Source organism: Nomascus leucogenys, chromosome 4 (genome assembly GCF_006542625.1).
Source record: "Nomascus leucogenys isolate Asia chromosome 4, Asia_NLE_v1, whole genome shotgun sequence".
Lineage (NCBI taxonomy): Eukaryota > Metazoa > Chordata > Mammalia > Primates > Hylobatidae > Nomascus > Nomascus leucogenys.
In genome coordinates, this window is record NC_044384.1 from 79,041,614 (window position 1) to 79,055,387 (window position 13,774).

Consider the following 13,774-nt stretch of genomic DNA (forward strand, 5'->3'; position numbering starts at 1 on the left):
CTACTGATGCAATTCAACTTCACTTTCAACATACCTATCCATGCCCCATATTTTTTTACAGATAGATATAAACTACATTGGATCATTTACTATGAGGAATTAAATAGGGGGAAAGGAAAGATTCTAAGTGGTAGTTGTAAATATGGTTATGTGCCCCATATCAAAAACTTTGGCTGGCACTGTGGCTCACGCCTGTAATCCCAGCACTTTGGGAGGCTGAGGTGGGTGGATCACTTGAGGTCAGGAGTTCGCAACCAGCCTGGCCACAGCCTGGCCAACATGGTAAAACCCCGTCTCTACTAAAAATACAAAAAAAAAAAAAAAATTAGCCAGGCATGGTAGTGGGCGCCTGTAATCCCAGCTACTCAAGAGGCTGAGGCAAGAGAATCGCTTGAACTCGGGAGGTGGAGGTTGCAGTGAGCCAAGATCGTGCCATTGCATTCCAGCCTGAGCAACAATAGTGAAACTCCATCTCCAAAAAAAAAGAAAAACAAACAAAAAAACTTCAGAAAATTTTTGTTAGACAACTTTTGAAGAAAATCAACCTTTCATCTCCTCACCAGGGACCTTGCAACTACTCCTTTCCCCACTACTTCACCAGCACTGAGGATCATTATTAAAAAACAAACCAAAGCAAAACACAGTATTAAAACTTGGCTCACTTAAACAAACAAACAAAATGCTGATTGAGTGTTTTAATTTGCATTTTTTTGACCCCATCCTTCAATTTTAGCAGAATAGTGTTTTTTGGCATGGCGTGGCCTCTCTGACTATCCCCTGAAAATATCAATGCAAACATCACCCTGTAGGCTGCTACCTTTGGCCATTTGAACCAACTTGGAAAGGTCAACCATAACACAGAGAAATGCTTGTATGCACATGAAAGGTCTACTTTGCAGCAAATTAAAACTCAATAACATTTAAAAAAATTGACAGTGGCTCATGCCTGTAATCCCAGCAATTTAGGAGGCCAAGGCAGGCATATCACTTGAGGTCAGGAGTTTGAGATCAGCCTGGCCAACATGGCAAAACTCCATCTCCACCAAAAAATACAATTAGCCAGGCATGGTGGCACGTGCCTGTAGTCCCAGCTACTCGGGAGGCTGAGGTGGGACAACAATCGCTTGAACCTGGGAGGCGGAGGTTGCAGTGACAGAGTGAGACCCTTGTCTCAAAAAAAAAAAAAAAAAATCAACAAATGTGTGGTGGGTGAGATGGGGCAGTGAAGCATGTTTACTGAGCTATTTCCTGAAGTTATACTCCCAGGAAGTTGTGCTACTTTCATTTATAAAAATGTTTTGTGAATCAGCCTGTAATATTCGAATGTGATACCATAAGAACAAGAGGTTCCTTTAGTTTTTAAACTTATGGTTAGAGTGGAGTAATACAAATTAAAAAGTGTCTAAGAGAGATTAATCTAAGAGAATGGGCTAGGCGCGGTGGCTCACGCCTGTAATCCCAGCACTTTGGGAGGCTGAGGCGGGTGGATCATGAGGTCAGGAGATCAAGACCATCCTGGCTAACACGGTGAAACCCCGTCTCTACTAAAAATACAAAAAAAAATTAGCCAGGTGTGGTGGCGGGTGCCTGTAGTCCCAGCTACTTGGGAGGCTGAGGCAGGAGAATGGTGCGAACTCGGGAGGCAGAGCTTGCAGCTTGCAGTGAGCTGAGATCGCACCACTGCACTCCAGCCTGGGCAACAGAGAGAGACTCTGTCTACAAAAAAAAAAAAAAAAAGAGTATGATAAGTTGGGTTGTTGAGAGGGTGAGCTGCACATGAGGGGATGAAAAGCCTATCTAGGCCAGACACCATCTTAGAAATGAAGGTGAACATATAAAGTGAAATAAGAGTAGGGTTAATATCTGGTACACAGCGCAAAACAAAACAGGATTGTTGAAGTTTCAAGAAAAAAATATGGTACCAAAATTCTGGGTTTGAAGAATAGGAAGGGTAACAGCATGGGCTATCTAATTTCACTGGGCTTCCGGTTCCCACATTTGTAAAATGGATAAAGGAAACATCTGTGCTTTCTGTCCTCTGGGCTTGATATGAGAATCATCTGCTGTTTGTAGAAATCTACAATTTTTTTTTTTTGAGACAGAGTCTCGCTCTGTCTCCGAGGCTGGAGTGCAGTGGTGCCGTCTTGGCTCACTGCAACCTCCGCCTCTTGGGTTCAAGAGATTTTCTTGTCTCAGCTTCCAGAGTAGCTGGGATTACAGGCATGCGCCACCACACCCAGATAATTTTTGTATTTTTAGTAGATTTAGTAGTAATTTTTGTGTTTTTGTATTTTAGGGTTTCACTATTTTGGCCAGGCTGATCTTGAACTCCTGACCTCAGGTGATTCGCCTGCCTTGGCCTCCCAAAGTGCTGGGATTACAGGCATAAGCCACCACTCCCGGTCAGAAATCTATACTTTTAACCTCTATATATTTTAAGGTGGATGGTGGAATAATCATAGTAATGAAGAGGCATGAGAATGATCAGGAGGGTTTGTTATGAAAAAAAAAGGAATGAAGACCAAGGAAAGAGTAAAAACAGGAAGAAGACACTTACTGAGAACCTATTGCACATCTGGCATTGGGCTTAGCACTTTGATACATGAGATCTCATTTAATTTTCCCCAGGACTCTGAGATGGGTGTTACACTCTTCCCATGTTTACATAGAGAATGCTGACATTCATAACTTCTCCAAAGTCACACCACCAGTAGATTAAGCAGTAGGAGTGGCAGCTAACATTGACTAAACTCCAAAGGAAGCAATGAGGATACATACGCAGTGATTGCATACTGTGTTTTTAACATAGCTGAACCTCCTCAGGCTCAATGACACAGAAAAGTAACTGCCTATGATTTCTTTCCTTGTACTAGGTCTAATGGAAGAGGAAAACCAGAGGGGAGTGGTACACTTCCACTTCTACTCCTTTTCAACAGACCTGGAGGTGTCTTCCTCCAGGAAGACTTTGCGGCCTTGATGTTGCACCTAGGAAGCCTTGTTGGACACTTCACCTTTGGTCCCACAGTCTGGCGAGATCCCTTCCTCCATATTCCAATGTATTTTTTTTTTTTTTTTTTGGCATTGACTATGTTGGAAATTGGCTACTCCACCAACATTTCTCCTCCAACACTGGCTACTGTCCTTTCCATGGGGAAGATGCTTATCTCCCTCCCTGGCTATGGAACTCAGATGCTCTTTGTCATCCTTTTGAGAGGATCTGAGTGTGTCTTGCTTGCTGTCATGGCTTATGACAGGTATATAACCATCTGTCATCCATTCGATTACAATCTCATCATCAGTGGGTAGCTCTGTGGGCAGATGACTTTGGGTTCTTTGAGGCTGGGATTCCTGTTGTCACTGTTTTTGACTATGTTGATCTGACACCTTCCATTCTGTGGCCTAATGAAACCTACCACTTCTTCTGTGACATGCCCACAGCAAGTGCCTGGTCTGTGCAGATACCACATGCATGAGGCAGCTCTCTGCCTTCAGTGTGGCCACCGTCACCATCCCCTTCCTTCCTCCTTGTCTGCCTCCCCTATGGCTGCCTTGCAGCCACCATCTTGAGGATGCATTCAGCTAAGAGAAAGCACCAGGCCTTCTCTACCAGTTCCTCCCACCTCATTGTGGTTCTCCTGCAGTATTGGTGTTGCATCCTCATCTGCCTTTGCCCCAGCTCTAGTTATCCCCCAGAGGAGGGCTGGGGGTACCTCTTGTTCACACATTTTTCTCCCGGTGTGGAATCCCTTGATCTATAGCATATGGAACCAAGACGTAACTGATGCAGTAGAGAGACTTGTGGCAAGAATGTCCTTGTTCTAACAGACAGAAATATTCCTTCTTAAAAAATATTTCCCTAACTAGGAGGACATGATCTAAGGGACAGGAAGCTCAAAGACAAAAAGGAAGAAGTGGAGCATGGGGAGCCAGTCATAATCCCAAAAGACACAATCCAAGTGTTAAAATCTTGAAAGATCAAAATCCCAAAAATATAATTCTGAAAAAAGAATTTAAAAATTATTTAAAAGATTTTTATTTACATTTGTAAAAGGGGATTTATTTGAGAAACATAAAAGCACTACAGAGTATGTTACAGGGCACTTTACACAATAAAATAGGCAATAATAAGATACATATTTTTGCAAGCATAAGCACTCAGGTACACTAATGACAGTCACATGAGTATGACAGTTATGAGCAGATGCTGAACCGTATTTACAAAGAAATAGCTCATATAACTGCAGTCCTCTGAAATACTGTAGGGACAGCCTAAGTCTTTTGAAGAGATTGATGAAAAACTGCAGTGAGTCACCACTGCTCATGCAATCACTCAAAGAGCTAGTATCTTGAGAAATGTTATCTTTCACAAAAGTAGATGCACAAAAAGGACATTTCTTCATTTATTGAGGAAGTTTTAACACTTCCATGTTACGCACAATGCTTGCACACAAAGTCGATCTTGCAATAATGCACTTTTGTGGGGTCAAATTTGCAAAAAATGCATACAATGAATTAGAACTCTCTAAATGCCTTCACAAAATTTATACCTCCAGTATTGGAAATGATGCAAATATAAACTACGTAGCATAGTGAATTGTAAAAAATAATGCTGGCAATTTAAAATTGTGAGAAAAAACTAAAAATACTAAAAACAAAATACAAAACTACCTGTAATCCCAGCACTTTGGGAGGCCGAGGCAGGCGGGTCATGAGGTCAGGAGTTCGAGACCAGCCTGGCCAACATAGTGAATCCACGTCTCTACTAAAAATCCAAAAATTAGCTAGGCGTGGTGTTGGGCACCCGTAATCCCAGCTACTTGGGAAGCTGAGGCAGGAGAATCATTTGAACCCGGGACGCACAGGTTGCAGTAAACCGAGATCGCACCTTTGCACTCCAGCTGGGGTGACAGGGCGAGACTCCGTCTCAAAAGAAACAAAATAAAACAAAACAAAAAACAAAAACAAAGCAAAAGTTTGACATATGAAAATGCATATTTCAGGGGTAGATTCTGGGCAATTACACAAAGGAAGTCCATAAGAGCTTTCTTTCTTTTAGGACATGGCTCTTCGTGGAGAATATGCTCGTATTCATTTTCTCTGTGGTGCTGCTGTTTCGGAAATTCTTCTGTGATTCTATATACATGGACATGAGCATTCCCTATTAAATTTTTTCATCTTCTGTGCCATCCATCTACATTGTTTTGGGCATGTGGAAATCCATACACTTATATGCAGACCATAAATTTGGCAGAAACAATACTGGTGATCAAACAGCAACACCATTGTGTGCCTTCTTATCTTACCTTGCACATAATTATTTTCGAACCAATCAGTAACTTCACTGGCTTCTTGAGGCAAATGCAACTTTAATTTGTTAAAAGTTTCTGGAATGTCACCAGCTGAAAGGAATGCCAATGCAGGCAAATTATCCATTCTCACACTGAAGTTGTTGTCATTGTCATGTCATGTGGCGAATTCACTCTTCTGAATTTTTCACCATATGCATTGGGATGAATTTTTTTAAAAAGCTTTTTATTGGTAATACCTTGAAATTCATTTTTAGGAGTCTTGATTGCACCTAATTCTGAATCTGTCATAACTAGGGAGACTGATGGTGTAACTCTGAGTCCGAGGCTGACAGGAACCTGGGAGCTGCTAGTGAGTCCCGGAGTCCAAAGGCCACTGGCCTGCAGTTCTGATGTCTAAGGCATCTGAAGAAAAGTGTGTCCCAGATCTCAGAGAGAGGCCAGTTTGCTTCTGTTTTGTGTGTGTGTGTGTGTGTGTGTGTGTGTGTGTTTTGAGAAAGGGTCTTGCTCTGTCACCCAGGCTGGAGTGGAGTGGTGTGATCTTGGCTCACTGCAACCTCCACCTCCTGGACTCAAGCAATCCTCCCATCTCAGCCTCCTGCACAGCTGGGACTACAGGCATGCACCACCAGGCCTGACTAATTTTTTCTTCTTTTTTTTTGGTAGAGATAGGATTTTTTTGCCATGTTGCCCAGGCTGGTCTCGAACTTCTGGGCTCAAGCAATTTGCCCACTTCAGCCTCCTAAAGTGCTAGGATTACAGGCACGAGCCACCAAACCCAGCCTGCCTTCTGTATCTGTGGGCTTTCTAGGTCCCCAGCCCATTGGATGGTACCAGCTGACACTGAGGGCAGATCTCCCCCACCTAATCCACTCAGACTCACACACTAATCTCCTCTGGAAACACCCTCACAGACCCACCTAAAATAATGCTTTAACAGGTTTCTAGGTATCCCTTAATCCAGACAAGTTGACACCTAAAATTGAGTCCACAAGTCCACCCTTGTCAATTTGGCACCAATATTCATCTCTTTAAACCATAGTTAATTTCCAGATAGGGACAATAATAAGGTAATAGTTCTGCCTAATGTGATGCAACTGTCACATGATTGTGATTTTGGGGAATTTAAATATAAGGGATTTTTAGTTTAGAAATTTTGATCTTTCAGGATTTCAACTTTTGGGACTGTGTATGGTGTTCGAGATTGTGATCCAAACCCCTTAATGTCTTGGCCTATGAAATGCTGATCAGCACTAATTTCTCCACTTTTTATTAGATTCCAATGATGAATCCCTGGATTGGCTCCTACTGTTACCAGAAGGGAGTCCCGACCCAGAACCCAAGAGAGGGTTCTTGGATCTTGTGCAAGAGAGAATTCAGGGCAAGTCCATAGAGTAAACCGAAAGCAAGTTTGTTAAGAAAGTAAAGGAATAGGCCGGGCGTGGTGGCTCACGCTTGTAATCCCAGCACTTTGGGAGGCCGAGGTGGGTGGATCACGAGGTCAGGAGATCGAGACCATGGTGAAACCCCGTCTCTACTAAAAATACAAAAAATTAGCTGGGCGTGGTGGCGGGCGCCTGTAGTCCCAGCTACTCGGAGAGGCTGAGGCAGGAGAATGGCGTGAACCCGGGAGGCGGAGCTTGCAGTGAGCCGAGATTGCGCCACTGCACTCCAGCCTGGGCGACAGAGCGAGACTCCGTCTCAAAAAAAAAAAAAAAAAAAAAGAAAGTAAAGGAATAAAAGAATGGCAACTCCATAGGCAGAGCAGCAGAATGGGCTGCTCATTGGCTATTTTTATGGTTATTTCTTGATTATATGCTAAACAAGGAGTGAGTTATTCATAAGTTTTCTGGGAAAGGGTTGAGCAATTCCCAGAACTGAGGATTCCTCCCCTTTTTAGACCATATAGGGTAACTTCCTGACATTGCCATGGCATTTGTAAACTGTCATGGCGCTGGTATTATGGCAGGCCAGGTCTCACTAATGCAGGCCTCCATTACAACTGTCCCAGCACTGAATGAATAGCTAGGTTAAACATTAAAAGCTGATTGAGCCAGTGCCCTTATACAAAGGTTGGAATGTAACAAACAGCCCACCAAGAGTTTGACTTAGGCTTTTCCTGGGCCTTCAAGCATGACAGGATAATGAAGGAATTCTTAACAGGACCCTTTTAGGATTAACCAAGTTTTATTGGGGGTCTGAAGAAACTCCCCAGGCCTCCACAAACAAGTTTACTGGGGTCTAAAGGAACTTCCCCAAACCTTTATGATCTAGCAGGAGACATGATAAGGGTAATCACCCCAGCACCTAGACCCATTTAGATTAAGTAAACTTACTGAGGCTCCAGAAAAAGGTCTTCAGGACTCAGACCTTAGTTATAGATTAAAAGAATTTGGCTGGGCGTGGTGGCTCATGCCTGTAATCCCAGCACTTTGGGAGGCCGAGGTGGGCAGGTCACCTGAGGTCAGGAGTTTAAGACCAGCCTGACCAACATGGAGAAGCCCTGCCTCTACTAAAAGTACAAAATTAGCTGGGCATGGTGGTGGGTGCCTGTAATCCTAGCTACTTGGGAGGCTGAGGCAGGAGAATTGCTTGAACCCAGAAGGCAGAGGTTGCAGTGAGCCAAGATTGTGCCATTGCACTCCAGCCTGGGCAACAAGAGTGAAACTCCGTCTCAAAAAAAAAAAAAAAAAAGTTAATCACTTGTGTCTTTAGATGAATGCACACTTACATGTAGACATACAGCTTAGAAGGTATATAAATTCTGGAAAACTGTAATTTTGAGTTGGTCTGGTGATAATTTCTGGGCCTTCTCCCTTCTCCGGTTACAGAAATGAAAACTCTCTTCCTGCCCCGTTCGTCTGCATCTCGTTATTGGGCCACAAGAAATAGCAGCTTGACCCTCAGTTTGGTCCAGGAATAGTAGGAGTGTCCTCTAGCATACTAATGCATTATAAGTAGTGTATAATGAGCAGTGAGAATGACCACAGGTCACTTTCATTGCATTGCCATTTTAGTTTTGGTGGGATTTGTCTGGCTTCTTTACCATATGCTGTTTTATCAGCAAAGTCTTTGTGACCTGTAACTTGTGCTGACCTCCTATCACAGCCTGTGCCTTATAATGCTTAACCTCCTAGGAATGCAGCCCAGTAGGTCTCAGCCTTATTTTACCCAGCCCCTATTCAAGATGGAGTTGCTCTGATTCAAACGCCTCTGATACTACCACCTCCACCAAACTCCTCTTCCACCATAGGGCTTAGAAATAAGGACTGGCACAGGAAGGTCAGTGAATAAAAGAATGAATGAATGGATGGATGGGTTGGTGGGAACAGGTGGTAGAGTGGATGCCATCCCGTCTCCTGTTTTGAGGGCCTACATCCCTGAAGGCATGCAGATCCAGTGGATTTACATATCCATATGTCTTTCTGACCCTTTGTCTTTTAAGGCCTGCCCAAGTTCCACTGCCTCAAGAAAATCTGTCTGGCAACTCTGGTGGTGATCTTTCTCTTTTCATTAAATCTTACTTCTTTCTATAAACTGAGTTTCATGTTTTGGTATTGCCTCCATAATACGCCTGTAAGGCCCCTTGGGTCAGAAGAAATGGCTTACTTTTTCTCTGTATTTTCTGGCACAGTGCTGGGCACATGGTAAGTGCTTAGCCTTAGGGTCCAGGGTACAAACTTGAGCTGTAATCTTTCCTTTATGTAAAAAGGGGATAATAATAATGACAGCTTTCCTACCTCAAAGGATTGGAATGATAGTCAAATGAGATAATGGGTATGTAAAAATAGAATAAGAAAGTACACAATAAGCCATGTGTGTGTATATATTTGTGTGTGTGTGTGTGTGTGTATCTTTAAGGTCTTTAGTCACTTGCAACTGAATAGCTCTCGCTAAGTTGTTTAAGTCCCACCTTCCTGAAGGTCATATCAGCCCTTCACAAAATAAGTAGTAGAGTCAGCTGCTTCTTATGGCAGTATATTGGGTCCTGCAATGGCAGTATATTGGGTCCTGCAATCCTTCCAGGGGAATGCCAAAACCACAATGCGCAATGAGCAGGGTTGTTATGGAGATTGGTGGACAGGCTCAAATGGAAGATTAGGAGTAGGGAAAGATATTTTCAAGATACCTTCCTTAGTAAGATAAAAAAAAAATCTCATTCTCTTCTTCTGCTTTTTCTTTTTTTTCTTTTGATACGGAGTCTCCCTCTGTCTCCCAGGCTGGAGTGCAGTGGTGCAATCATGACTCACTGCAACCTCCGCCTCCTAAGTTCAAGTGATTCTCCTGCCTCAGCCTCCCGAGTAGCTGGGACTACAGGCATGCGCCACCATACCTGGCTAATTTTTTTTTGTATTTTTAGTAGAGACAGAGTTTCACCATGTTGGTCAGGCTGGTCTCAAACTCCTGACCTCGAATGATCTGCCCACCACGGCATCCCAAAGTGCTGGGATTACAGGTGTGAACCACCATACCTGGCCCCTCATTCTCTTCTTGATGTTGCAAATGCAACGCAATAGAGGATAGAAGCCACTCTATCCCATATCTAATAGTGCAATATACAAAAAAGGGAAAAATGGAAAAAAGGGAAAACCAATATGGAAACCCAGTGGCAAGAATTCTTGGGGTCCTTGGCTGGGCAACAACATTAAGAAGTGCAGGGTCATATATGCATTTTATTTATTTTATTTTATTTTTTTAGAGTCGGGGTCTCAATCTCTCATCCAGGCTGGAGGGCAGTGGCATAATCATGGCTCACTGCAGCCTTGAGCTCCTGGCCTCAAGTGATTCTCCCACCTCAGCTTCCTGAATTTTGGGGATTACAAGGATCAACCATAGTGCTGAGCACAGGTATTTTTAATAGTGCTAATGTGGAGAAGATTTGATAAATATTTTATCTATAACAATGGCATTTATTGAACCTAATAAATTACTTCTCTATTTTTAATCTATTTTATTCCCAATATCCTTCCACAAAAGATTTGAAGCAGCTTAAAGATACATCTAATCCAAAAGTTAAAAACACATGGTCAAGAAGATTGGGGTAAAGAAAAAAATCCGTCAGGATTGTAAAAAATACAGTAGTGAGATTGCTATGCAGAAAGGCAAAGCATGTGCTCCTCTGCGGTTTAGAGAGTGGCCAGCTATAGGCATCTGAGCTTCCTAGTAGCCAAGAGAAAGAACGAAACACAATTAAATTTGAGAATTTTAAAGTTCATATAATAACATAAAAATATATGAAGAAATCTAACTTTTTGGCATAACCTTAGATGTAAAAGGGTCTTTTCCTACAGTTTTCAAAGGAGAATATACCATATATTAAAACACATCAGCAATGATAATAACACTAGCTGTCTTTTATTGGGCATTTAAGTTATGTATCAGACATTGTTTTAGGTGCTTAGTACATGTTAACTCATTTGAGTCCACAAAATCTTATGGGGTAAGTACAATTATCATTCCCATTTTACACATAAAGAACTGAGGCTCAGAGAGAGTAAGCACATTTCCCAAGATTACACAGGTACTAAGTGCTGGCTTAGCCTCACTCCAGAGCCTGTGACCTTAACCACTAATTCTCAATGTAGGCTAATGGTGTGTCATCGACATACAAGGCACTTCAAGCAGTTCTGGAACGGGCCATCACAACCAGTAAAAGGATACATCTATTTGATTGTCTAACTTGATTTTAGGGAATAAACCTAAACTATTAGAGACTGATTAGCCAGCAAGTGTTTCAAGAAATGCCCCACGAACACTGTTTTACTCAACCAGGATCTTGATAGGAATTGGAAACGAGAAAATTTCTGATTATAGTTTCTACCCAAGAGCTGGAACACCTATATTCTGCAATAATAATGAGTAAGAAGTTTTACATTTAGTGTACAAGATTTGGACATGATTGGTTTTCATTTCTTTAAAAAATGTTTTTATTTCAATAAGTTTTTGGGGAACAGGTGATGTTTGGTTACGTGAATAGGTTTGTTATGGTGATTTCTGAGATTTTGGTGCACCCATCACCTAAGCAGTGTACACTGTACCCAATGTGTAGTCTTTTATCCCTCACCACCCCACACCCTTTCCCCTGAGTCCCAAAAGTCCAGTGCATCATTCTCATGCCTTTGCGCCTTCATCGCTTAACTCTCATATATGAGTGAGAACATATGATGTTTGGTTTTCCATTCCTGAGGTACTTCACTTAGAATAATAGTCTCCAATTCCATCCATGTTGCTGCGAATGCCATTATTTCATTCCTTTTTATGGCTGAGTAGTATTCCATGGTGTATATATACATATAACCTTTATCCACTCGTTCATTGATGGGCATTTGGGCTGGTTCCATATTTTTGCAATTGCAAACTGCGCTGCTATAAACGTGCATGTGCAAGTGTCTTTTCATATAATAACTTATTTTCCTCTAGGTATCTACCAGATACCTAGTAGTGGGATTGCTGGATGAAACAGTAGTTCTACTTCTAGTCCTTTAAGGATCTCCACACTGTTTACCATAGGGGTTTTACTAGTTTACATTCCCACCAACAGTGTAAAAGTGTTCCCTTTTTACTGCATCCACGCCAACATCTATTTTTTTTTTTTTTTTTGATTATGGCCATTCTTGCAGGAGTGAGGTGGTATCGCATTGTGGTTTTGATTTGCATTTCCCTGATCATTAGTGATGTTGAGCATTTTTCCGTATGCTTGCTGGCCATTTGTATATCTTCTTTTGAGAACTGTTTATTCATGTCCTTAGCCCACTTTTTGATGGGATTGTTTGTTTTTTTCTCACTGATTTGTTTGAGTTCTTTGTAGATTCTTGATATTAGTCCTTTGTTGAATATATGGATTATGAAGATTTTCTCCCACTCTGTGGGTTGTCTGTTAACTCTGCTGATTTTATCTTTTTTTTTTTTTTTTTTTTTTCCAGATGAAATCTCGCTCTGTCACCAAGGCTGGAGTGCAGTGGGTCAATCTTGGCCATGTTGGCCAGGCTGGTCTTGAACTCCTGACCTCAAGTGATTTGCCCACTTTGGCTTCCCAAAGTGCTAGGATGACAGGCGTGAGACACTGTGCCCGGCCCCTGCTGATTATTTCTTTTGTGCTCAGAAGCTTTTTATTTTAATTAAGCCCCATCTCTTTATCTTTGTTTTTGTTGCATTTGCTTTTGGGTTCTTGGTCATAAAGTCTTTGCCCAAGCCAATGTCTAGAAGTGTGTTTTTCTCATGTTACCTTCCAGAAGCTTTATGGTTTCAGGTCTTAAAGTCCTTAAACCATCTTGAGTTGATTTTTGTATAAGGTGACAGAGGAGGATCCAGTTTCATTCTTCCACATGTGGCTTGCCAATTATCCCAGAACTATCTGTTGAATAGGGTGTCCTTTCCCCACTTTGTGTTTTTGTCTGCTTTGTCAAACAGCAGTTGGCTATAAGTATTTGGGTTTATTTCTGTGTTCTCTATTCTATTCCATTGGTCTATGTGCCTATTTTTATACCAGTACCATGCTGTTTTGCTGGCTATGGTCTTATAGTATAGTTTGAAGTTGGGTAATGTGACGCCTCCAGATTTGTTCTTTTTGCTTAGTCTTGCTTTGGCTATGTGGGCTCTTTTTTGGTTCTGTATGAATTTTAGGGTTTTTTTTCAGTTCTGTGAAGAATGATGGTGGTATTTTGATGGGAATTGCAATTAATTTATAGATTGCTTTTGGTAGTATGATCACTTTCCCAATATTGATTCTAACCATCCATGAGCATGGGATGTGTTTCCATTTGTTTGTGTCGTCTATGATTTCTTTCAGCAGTGTTTTGTAGTTTTCCTTGTAGAGGTCTTTCATGTCCTTGGTCAGGTATATTACTAAGTATTATTTTTGCAGCTATTGTGAAAGTGGTTGAGTTCTTGATTTGATTCTCAGCTACATCACTGTCGGTATATAGCAGAACTACTGACTTGTGTATGTCAATTTTGTATCCTGAAACTTTACTGAATTCATTTACCAGTTCTAGGAGCTTTTTGGATGAGTCTTTAGGGTTGTCTAGGTATACAATCATATCATCAGCAAACAGCAACAGTTTGACTTCCTCTTTACCAATTTGGATGCCCTTTATTTTATTCTCTTGTCTGATTGCTCTGGCTAGGACTTCCAGTACTATGTTGAAGAGAAGTGGTGAGAGTGGGCATCCTTGTCTTTTTCCAGTTCTCAGGGAGAATGCTTTCACCTTTTCCCCGTTCAGTATAATGTTAGCTGTGGGTTTGTCTTAGATGGCTTTTATTACTTTAAGGTATGTCCCTTCTATGCCAATTTCTTTTAATCATAAAGGGATGCCGGATTTTGTCAAATGCTTTTTCTGCATCTATTGAGATGATCCTGTGATTTTTTATTTTAATTCTGCTTATGTGGTGTATCACATTTATTGATTTACGTATGTTAACCCATCCCTGCCTCCCTGGTATGAAACCCACTTGATCATGGTGAATTA